Source organism: Drosophila innubila, assembly GCF_004354385.1.
Source record: "Drosophila innubila isolate TH190305 chromosome 2R unlocalized genomic scaffold, UK_Dinn_1.0 1_C_2R, whole genome shotgun sequence".
Lineage (NCBI taxonomy): Eukaryota > Metazoa > Arthropoda > Insecta > Diptera > Drosophilidae > Drosophila > Drosophila innubila.
In genome coordinates this window covers 5,447,414-5,457,584 of record NW_022995374.1, presented here as the reverse complement: position 1 = coordinate 5,457,584, position 10,171 = coordinate 5,447,414, and positions in this window count along the sequence as shown.

Below are 10,171 nucleotides of genomic sequence, written 5' to 3'. Positions count from 1 at the left end.
TGCATACGTATGTTGACTGCACTCTCAACAATTTCACATTTCAACATTTCGAATTCCACTCACACAATGGCCACTCTTAAAACTTCAAGGCTGTAAAACGACAATTGCAGCGTTGTTGTTCATAAACTTTTACTACGGCTAAAAGCTGCAAAATACGAGGTAGGTAACAACAAATAGAAATGAAATAAAATGCAAGCCTGCATGGAATTGACTAAAAAAATACTCTTACTCTAGCTTAGGCACAGTTGTGGAATTAAATGTCAATAAGTTGAATTTATATCTGGAATGTGTGGTCTCGTGGCTCAGCTGTTAGAGTCACCGACCGTTCACATAACTATAACTACAGTTTGAAAAATAACTGGGTTCGAACCCTGCCATGTTTAAAAAAAATCTGTAACTTACCTGTTCTGTTAATTCTTGAAATTGCACTGAAAATGATTTAAGTAGCATGTAGCATGCTCACAATATAAATAATCGTATCAAAAAAAAAAAAAAAAAAAAAAAACGGCTGGAATAAAAGCGTACTTTAATCTCAACTTCTAAAATAATCTATCCTCTGACTTAGTTTATATTCATAAAAAGATTTTCTATATGTACTTATCAGTTAAGTTTCTGTAAACTGTTCTGTCATTTAATGTACCTCAGTTCGCATTAGGTAAACTCTCAATTGCAAGGCCAAAGTAAAAGTCAATTTCATTTAATAGCAAGCAACCACGTTGTCAACAGAGATGGCTGACTAGGCGACTAGGCCAAAAATTGTCCCAAAACGCCAACGCGCCGCGAATTGAGAATTGAGACAGAGAGAAAGTGGTGACGGGGAGTGGTGGGTGGAAAGGGAACTGCAACAACTAATTTCGCTGGCTGCAAGTTTCATTTTACGAGCATCAGGCGCCAGAGATGGCTGCCAGCGATGGCTGCCAGTGTCGTCAACTCGAGTGCGCACATTAAGTAAATAAAGCGAAAATAAAATAGAAAAGCAGACGGGGGCGACACGGTTCGTGTACTCGTTTCGAGGGGCACAGATTGTGCCACAGCACAGGCAGCAAGTACTACGAGTAACTACTCCCCAAAAGCCCACTCCATTTCAGGCTGCAGGGGATTGCCTTTAATTTTTGTCACCATCAGCGTCGTTTGCTCATCGATTTTTAGACAACTTGGCTGGTTGCCCAACCACATACAGAACCACACACATAGCTACTCTATAGTTCTTGAAGCTCTTTAACATTGTCATTTTGCGAAACGAAATTGATACGCGCATTTAACAGTTTCCGCTTGCAAGTTTTCAATTTAAATCGAATGCAAATGAGTAGCTGAATTATGGCTCTTGGCGAATTGTCACCTCGGACAGAGCGGCAGCATTTCAATTGGCATGTTCAAAGCTAACAAGCTACAAAACAGCCGGAAGCGCAGCTCACTCGAGTCATTTTGGGTTTTCCTGTCGCTAAAACTTTGACAACAAAAAATAATGCCAAAATCAGAGAAAAAAAATGCAGAGAAAGAAAACAGAGAAATTCAACTGCTCAAAAGCGTAACAAGCAACACAGCAAATCACTTGTAAACACTTGAACAAAGAAAAAAAAAATAAAGCAGAAAAAGCAAAGACCAGGCGAAGTAGAAGCCAAACACAAATCAAAAGATAAACGCCAGCCGGATATGAGAGTCTGTGGAGGCTCTCCAAAGCCAACCATTTATGCCGCTGCCCGGCGGCCATCCAAAAGCGTTAGCATCGCATAAAGATGAAAAATTGAACGCGTAGCAAGAGAATCCAGCTTAAATAAAGTGCAAATTTGCAGAGGCACTGACAAATGAGCGGACACTCAGTATGACAAGTGGTGGACATGATCGAACATTGGACAGCTGCTTACCACTTGCCACTTGCTGCAGCTGCTCGAATAACACCCTAATATGTTAGTGTCAGGCATGTCCACTCACACAACTTGTCCATAAACAAATTGAAAAATATTCCAAGAATCTACAGGACAACACAAAAAAAAATGAAAGAAATGAAAAAAAGAGGCAACGTTGAAAAGTTTTGTGTTCTCTTTTTTTTGTTGGACAACTTTTTGGTTGTCGAAAAAGTTTTTTTCTTGCCTCTGCTTTAAATGTCGATAAAAGTTGGATGCCATGGTAATAATATTCACTCGGTGAGCGCAGTAACAAGCCCTATGGGTCTGTTACTCCTCCCGTTGCCAAAATCTTGTGGATTGCTGAGAATATTTGCAATAATGATTATTAGCCTGACCCAATCGAGTTTGGCCTAAGGGTACTTTCCACTTTGCAAGCATGTTGATTAAATTTTTAACATATTTGCATAGCACAGAGAGCAAAACTTAATTAAATACATTATAAGCTGATTAATAACAATATTAAAACCAAACATTGCAACGGCTGTGGCATGCTGAAAAATTTCCTCATTAATATTAACAACTTCATTTAAGTCCCGTCGACTCGACGCTTTTTGGCCCGATTATTTTTGCAATTATGCAAAGTAGCTGCTAGTTGGACATTGTTGTTGTCACTGTCGCTGTTGTTGTTGTTGTTATTGTTGCTGCTGTCAATGCGTTCACAATGTTAAATATTAATAAATTTTTAATCAAAGCGTTGACAAACGCCTTCAGCTAGATTTGAAGGTCCATCATGACTATAAAAGGCTCATCAAATGTTGACCCGACACTGATAACTTGAGATTTTGCTGAGTAACCCATTATTTAAGCTGCTTTTAAAGATAGCATACAAGCCATCTTATCTCGTTGTTTGTTTTTAATACGTCTTTGTTTTAGTCACACAAAAGATAAATAGTAAATTTTACTCTACTCGTGTTAGTTTTTATTTTAATTTTAAAATTAACAAATAAGTTATTGCGTAACTTTCTTTTTAAACTTAATAATTAAATTGAATATTTTTTATAGAAGTTTTTATGTTTTTAGTATCTATTCGTATATTTATTTTATTTTATTTTATTATTTACTAACGCACGACTAAAAGCAGTCGGCAAAGAAAAAATTACAAGTGTACAAATTAAGTTAAAGATTAAAAATACAAATACAATTAAAAATAAATTATATATATAAATATATTTTTCGAATAATTATTTTATATAACTGAGACAGAATAAACCAGAAAAATGAATAATAAAAGAAAATAGTAGTCTCCAAAATATTCATGCTTGAATTATGCATTAAGAATATTTTAAATTTTTTGTAATACACCATTTGGTTCCAGAGATATTTAATTAAATTTTCATTTTTTATTTTAAAAGTAAAAATAAAGTTAAAATAAAAGTAAACATTTATATACTTTCGACTTTACGCTCTCATCTGATCATTAAACTCTTACTGGCTTGAAGGTATTTAAATACACAAAATAACATAAGACTTTCTTAATATATACCATTTACTCGTAATATAAAAATGTGTTTAATTTAAATCGCACCTACTTAATTTTGATAAGAACGTCAGGAATAAATTTCCGTCACGTCATTACAACAGATTTAGCCGAAAAATGTTCACGACTCGTCGCACTTAGCGGGAGTTAAACGCCAATTGCAGGTTGCTTGGCAATTTCAAAAGCAGCCTCAAATTCACTCACATTGATCGACTGTCTGGTAGCGGCATTTCTCGTTCTCTCTCTCTCGCTCTCTCTCCCATTTTCCCTCTGACTGTAAACTCCACATGTCTTTACGTGTTTGTAGCTCACGTTTATTTGCATGAGAAAGAAATCACGACACACAAAAATCTTTGCATGTGACTAAATTGTGCGCAAGAGCATGAAATCATATATTTGTGTAAGTGAAGCACAGACTCGTACGTGTACAAGCGGCAGGCACTGTTGATACTCTTGGCAGGAGTACCAACTTAAAAGCGCTTTAATTGCACGATTTTGTGATTGAGCTTGGGTTTTTGCACTCGCATTTGACCTGTGACTAATTGATTGAGCGCTGCAAAAGTGGCCCAGCACAGCGACAGCATCAGTTGCATCACGAATCCTTGCAGCTCATGCATAATGCATGACAAGACACACAACAGGACTATCAACAGCAACAGCAACAGCAACAACGACAACGACAACTACTAAAAGTGTACGGTATTGCATTACCTGCAGCTATCTACAGAGTAACCGACGGGAGACAGAAGACAGAAGACAGTCGCTGACTGCAACACGTCGGCAAATGACAGTGAAGAGAGGAAATAACGGTGCGGAGAGCGTTGCAAAAAGCATGTCAAGTTGTGGCACATAAAATTTATGCACGCCTCGCACAACATTTGTGCGACTTTCAGGCAAAAAGGGCTACACACGCACACGGCTCATAAATTTTTATTGTGTGGTAAAGATGGCCGCACCCCCGAACCCCCAAACACACACTTCCTCCCCTCCCCTTTCCCCAACCATGCTTATGTGTGTGGTCGACAAAGGAAAACAAAGCAAAAAAAATCATAGCAGCCTTTTGGGCGCACTCTGCTATGAAGTGCCAAATGCTCGAAGAGGGTGATATCGGGGTAAGTGGCGGGGGAAGGTATGACAAAGTAATGAAGCAAAGTGCGTTCGTTCGCCATTCAACGCGAAATAAACTAACCGAGCGAGAGGAGCTCAGCTTAACAAAACATAAACGTCCAGAACAGACCCAACAGCCATCTCCTCTATAACTAAACAGTCAACTGCAGTGCCAAAGAGAGTGAGAGAGAGAGAGAGAGAAAGAGTGAGCTGTTGGAAAATAAATTCATTACAGTGTCTCGCTGATGTATGGTCGACGGATGCCTTGGCCTAGACGGCACAGGAAGTGTTATTTAAATGCAGGATATTGCATGCGGAAATTTATTATCATGCGGCATGACATTCAAGAAATACACACACACATACACATACGTATACATTGGAGACACACACTCCCCTTCATACTCAGATCTGCACGGAAATTCTATGTGGCTGCGAGCTTGTGGATTTCCGAACCGAAATGTAATTAAAAGCCAACAATATTCCTTACACACATGTACATTGTACCATGTACATACATACGTACGTATTCTCACGTATATTGTAAAGAAGTTTAATTTAATTTTTAACTCGTAAATTAAAACGGTTTTTTTTCTGCTGAAATTGTCGTTTGAAAACTTCTGGCAAACTTTATTTATAGACTGCGGAAATAAAAAAAATGTAAATTATATAAATGTTTCTTTCATGACTTTAACCACACAAAAAACTGGATTCGAAAAATTCAAGTGTTTGTTTATTTTTCAAGCGTTCGACTTTAATCGAATTACAATTTCAACTAATACTTACAATGGCTGGCAATTGTTTTATTTACAACACGAAGCACTCCGACTATTGCATTTTTACACATGCCACAGAACACAACAACAATATCGACAACCAAAAAATAACATTTACACAGATTTTGCCATGTGAATAAAATATCATTGAATTTTTATTCGTTTTTTTGTGCTCGCCAGTTTCAATTGCGAAATAAGCTGGTATTTAAATACGACTATTTGTAGCATTTTTTGCGTTTTCTTATTTACGTTGTTTTACATGCCAATCGGGGGACGACAAGAGGGAGAGATAAATGGTCAGGCGAATTTATTGAGTGACAGTTAAGCAGAATGTGAAACCAGCTTTTATTTACAATGCATGTAATTTGTTGTTGTGGTCACAGCATTTTCCATTGTTGTTGGATTATAATTGAATAATTGAAGCGAAGCCGCAGGCAATCGAAAATTAATGAGCAACTTGACAGAGCCTCAACATATGCAATCTGTTAAATACGATATAAATGAACCTACAACTAAAGAGAAATAAACTAAACTGAACTAATTACGAATGCAATGCAGGCAATTTTTCTCACCATGCAGTTACGTTGCGTATGCGCAATATTTATGAGCTTAAGAGGCACAGGCGCAAAAGTTATAAATTATTTGCAGTAGACTGATTGGCAAAGCAATTGCAAGCTGGCAAAAAAAAAAAAACAATGCCAAGCAAACTCATAGCAGCTGCAACCGCAAGAGGACCAGAAACAACAGAAGCAACAACAACACTAATAACAACAACAACAACAACAACAACACGTTACAGTCAGTCAGGCCAATGAAAGGCCATGCCAGGACATGGCAACAAGGCGCAAACACTCGAGTGCAAAGATAGAGAAAAATGGCTCATGAAATGAAGCGGAAATGGCACAAAAAGGAACCCAGCTATCACACACACTCTCACACACACTCTCACACACACACACGCATTCTCGCACATTGTCGATGCACAAAGAGTGGCTGAATGGCATGAAAAGGGGAACGGGGAGTTTGGCAGCCACTTACAGGGCTGAACTAATATGTACATTAGTAACTTTGAATGCATGTGAACAACTGATAAATGTCTGGTCATGTTTGCCTTGCCCGTTTACATCTACGTGTGTGTGTGTGTGTGTGTGTGTGTGTGTGTATTTGTGACTGCCTAAGCGCCTGTGAATGAAATCGAGCGTCGAAAGAAAAATGCATGCAATTCATTTTATTTTATTTCAGTTTAGTTTATTTCTTTGGCCCACTTCGGCCAACACCCTCATCTACACACACCTCAACATATATGCACCCATTCACACACACACACACACACACACACATATATACACACAAACCACAGAATAAGTATTTTAAGCAAGCATTGAATTGGCTGGCATTGAAATCGCAAACAAAACGCTTCGTTTTTTGCAAGCATTTCAAAAAATACATTTTGATGGGCAAAACTAAAATTTTTTTCGACAGCTGCAAAATTACTGTAAAATAAAGCTTATGATTTCTATTCAGTCGAAAAGAATAAAAATGCTACTAAGAAGCTTATTTAAAGCTTTGTCAGATGTATAACTAATCCAACAATGAAGGACAGCTAAATAATTAATAAAGTATTTAGTCAGTTAATACGTATAGTTGGCAGATATTAAGTAAGTAGCCTGAATACTAAAATTATATGAGTTATATTAATATTGAATATACACTTAATACATAATTTAACTCATATAATATTTAAAAACATGCTAATTACTGCTCAATAAAATTATTTGAAAATACGCTTTCAAATAGTTTCAAAGTTAGTCAGAATAAATACTTTTTATTTATGGCAAATCGATATGCGACACATGTCTGATTCGCTTAGAACATTGCCCTGAACTTGGCCAACACAATGAGAATTGTGTGTAATAAATAATAACAATAACTCACAGTAAATAACATCAAAGAGATTGCACTTTGAGGCAATAATAGGCAATGTTCTAATTGTAGTCAGAGACAAAGTTGATTCAGTTCCATGCTGTACGTGTTTTAAAGGCCAAGCCACATAAATATGCGATAAGCCGGCTATAAAAAGCTGCACACTCAACCATAACACACATATACATACACATACCTGTATATATTTGTATTTGTATGAGTCTAGTCAGATGCATAATATATGCAGTAGCTCTCTGCTAGCCAACCGCAACAAGTGCACTCGACAGCATACAAACACAGACGCACACACACACATACATGTGTATACGCACACTCACACACATTCACTTAGACTGACACATAGACAGGTGTGCATTTAAACGACATGTGTCGTCCTCACACTCAAATGCACTTCTAATGCGCGCTGAGCACATTGCAACTGTCCGACGCCTCCCTTAAGCCACCCTACAGATTTATGCCTTGCCTTGCCACGACCAGCTCACCTTAACCTAACTCTCCTTGCCCCGTTTAGGCCTTGCAGCTGCAACTGCGGCAACTATGGCCACTATGGCTCTGCCTTGAACACTCATGGCTGACATAAACTTCCGCATTAAATCGACTTTGAACTTGAAAATGTTAGTTACATGGCCGCGTGCACACACACACACACACACACACACACACTCGTCTAAACAAATACACTGTTGCTTGTGAAAGTGCTTCTGTTGTTGTTGTTGTTTGTTAGTCAAGTTGTTGTCGCTGTTTGTTTGAAGGTTAAAAGCGCTGAGCTTGAATTGCAATGACTGTAAATATTTAAAGATGCAAAATTATAGCATCATATTAAAGCAAGCTGGCAACTGAAACGTGCCAGGACAACACGGAAATCTGTGCCATAGCACTGAGTCTTTGCACGTGTCCAAACGAGTTCACACAAAAACCAAAGCCCAGAAATGTATGCTATACTTTTTTGACTTGACAGCATTCGAGGTGCATAATAGACAAGTTACTCAGCAACGGATACGATTGGCAATCAAACAAGCTTGCTTGCATATGCAAGCAGAGATAGACAGAGAAAGAGAGAGAGAGAGAGAGAGAGAGAGAGGGAGAAAGAGTTGTTGTTGTGTGCGCAGCTCTTAATGAGCGGAATGCAAACTACAGCTTGTTGTTCGTTGTCGTTGTCGTTGTCGTTGTCTCTGTACTTAACATTTGAGCTGGGTAATTAGCAGTGCATACATTAAGGTAAAAGCAAGGACAAAATTCCCACTAATCCAATTGCAAAAAGCACAGCATTTGAAGTGAAGTGAATTGTGGATAATTTATTAAAGAAATGCAAAGAAATGAACATTTCATAATCACACGCAATTGCTTAGTTAGTTGAGATTAAATCTATGGAGCTCTTTCCCTCTTTCTGCATTTTATGGAGTCTACTTCAGCTCATTTCATGCCAAGTCTCTGGTTGGTTTTGTGAAGCGTAATGCCAACATTACGCATGCAACATTCTCGCCGCACGTTTATGGCGCCGCAATGTATACTATATGGCAATATGCGATAGTTACAGTTACAGCTACAACACAACACACATAAGGCATGCGATGACATTTTACTACGATGTTGGCTTCAACTATTTTTAGTACCCTGCACACATAAAGCACAAATAGAGTATGACCTTTAAAGTTGTAGCAAAGAAAAGTAAACATTATAAATTCTACCTGTATCACGGAAAGTCAATCAAACTATGAAATTATTAAACAATATCCTAGTGTTGAGATTTTTAGTGTAATTTGTTGAATAAGTTTAGTCGCTCATTTTAAGCAGCGTACAACTATTTTATTTAATCTATGTTTGCTGCAATATTTGATATTAAATGTTAGATATTTATTTGATTTTATTTATTTTTATTTACTGGCTTAAGTATGCGCAAAAATTTCATTTCCAAACATAAAAATAAAATATAAGAAAGCTATATACTGTATAAATCATAATATCAGTCTTATTAAGGAACAGTAGATATGTTTAAAAATTAAATTTTATAGTCAAGAAAATTAAATATATATGATATAAATATGAAAAATGAGTAGTTGAATAAAAAATTCGATAAATTCAGACAGATCTCTACTATTTTCTATTATACAAAAGCCTGGTAAAGGATATCTACTAATCGTGTATATGTTTCATAGCTTGTATGCTGCTTTTTTATGAGTTTTAAATTTATTTTGTTGGCTGCAGAGAGAAGCCGCTAGCGATGGCGTCTGTCGTACGCACGCAAGCTTCCGGTCGCACACACACGCATAAATATATATATATATATATATATACATATATTCTGATATATGCCACACATGTGGTGAGGCTGCCTTAACAAAGAAAGGAATGAAAACAACTTGCGTGCCCGTCTTCATTTTTATTTATCGTGCAAAGTGATTGTGTGTAATTGCAAAAATTGCGTTAAATTATTTAACAAGCGACTGCTGTAAAGTGTGAGCGGGTAGCGGGGAAGTGAAGAGTAGATTGTAGCTGGCATGTGCGAGCGAGATAGCAAGCATGTGGTGTGGCAAATTCAAATTCACTTTACACATTACGCACAATGTGCAGGAAATTGATATATGCAATAAACTCAGGAAATTATTTCACCATAAACTCGACAACAAATTGTAAATCGAAAATATTGAAAATATGAATATGAATATGAGCTTGAATTTGAATATGAATTTGAGTTGTTGAGCTGTTAATAAATTGATATTCTCTAATTAAATTTTCATTGCAGCTGCGCAAATGAATGCGGTTTAATGCGGGGCATTTGGCCCCCCTCTACAACAACAGTAGCGACAACAGAAATATGAGGATACTAAATCAACAGACGGAGAAACAAGAAGGTGCTATGACGCTAGCGGATGTGAAATTCACTTTGAGGATATGAAAATAGCTCATAAACGAGCCATAACATAACACATGAGAACAAACGGAAGAGCTTAAAGGGGAGT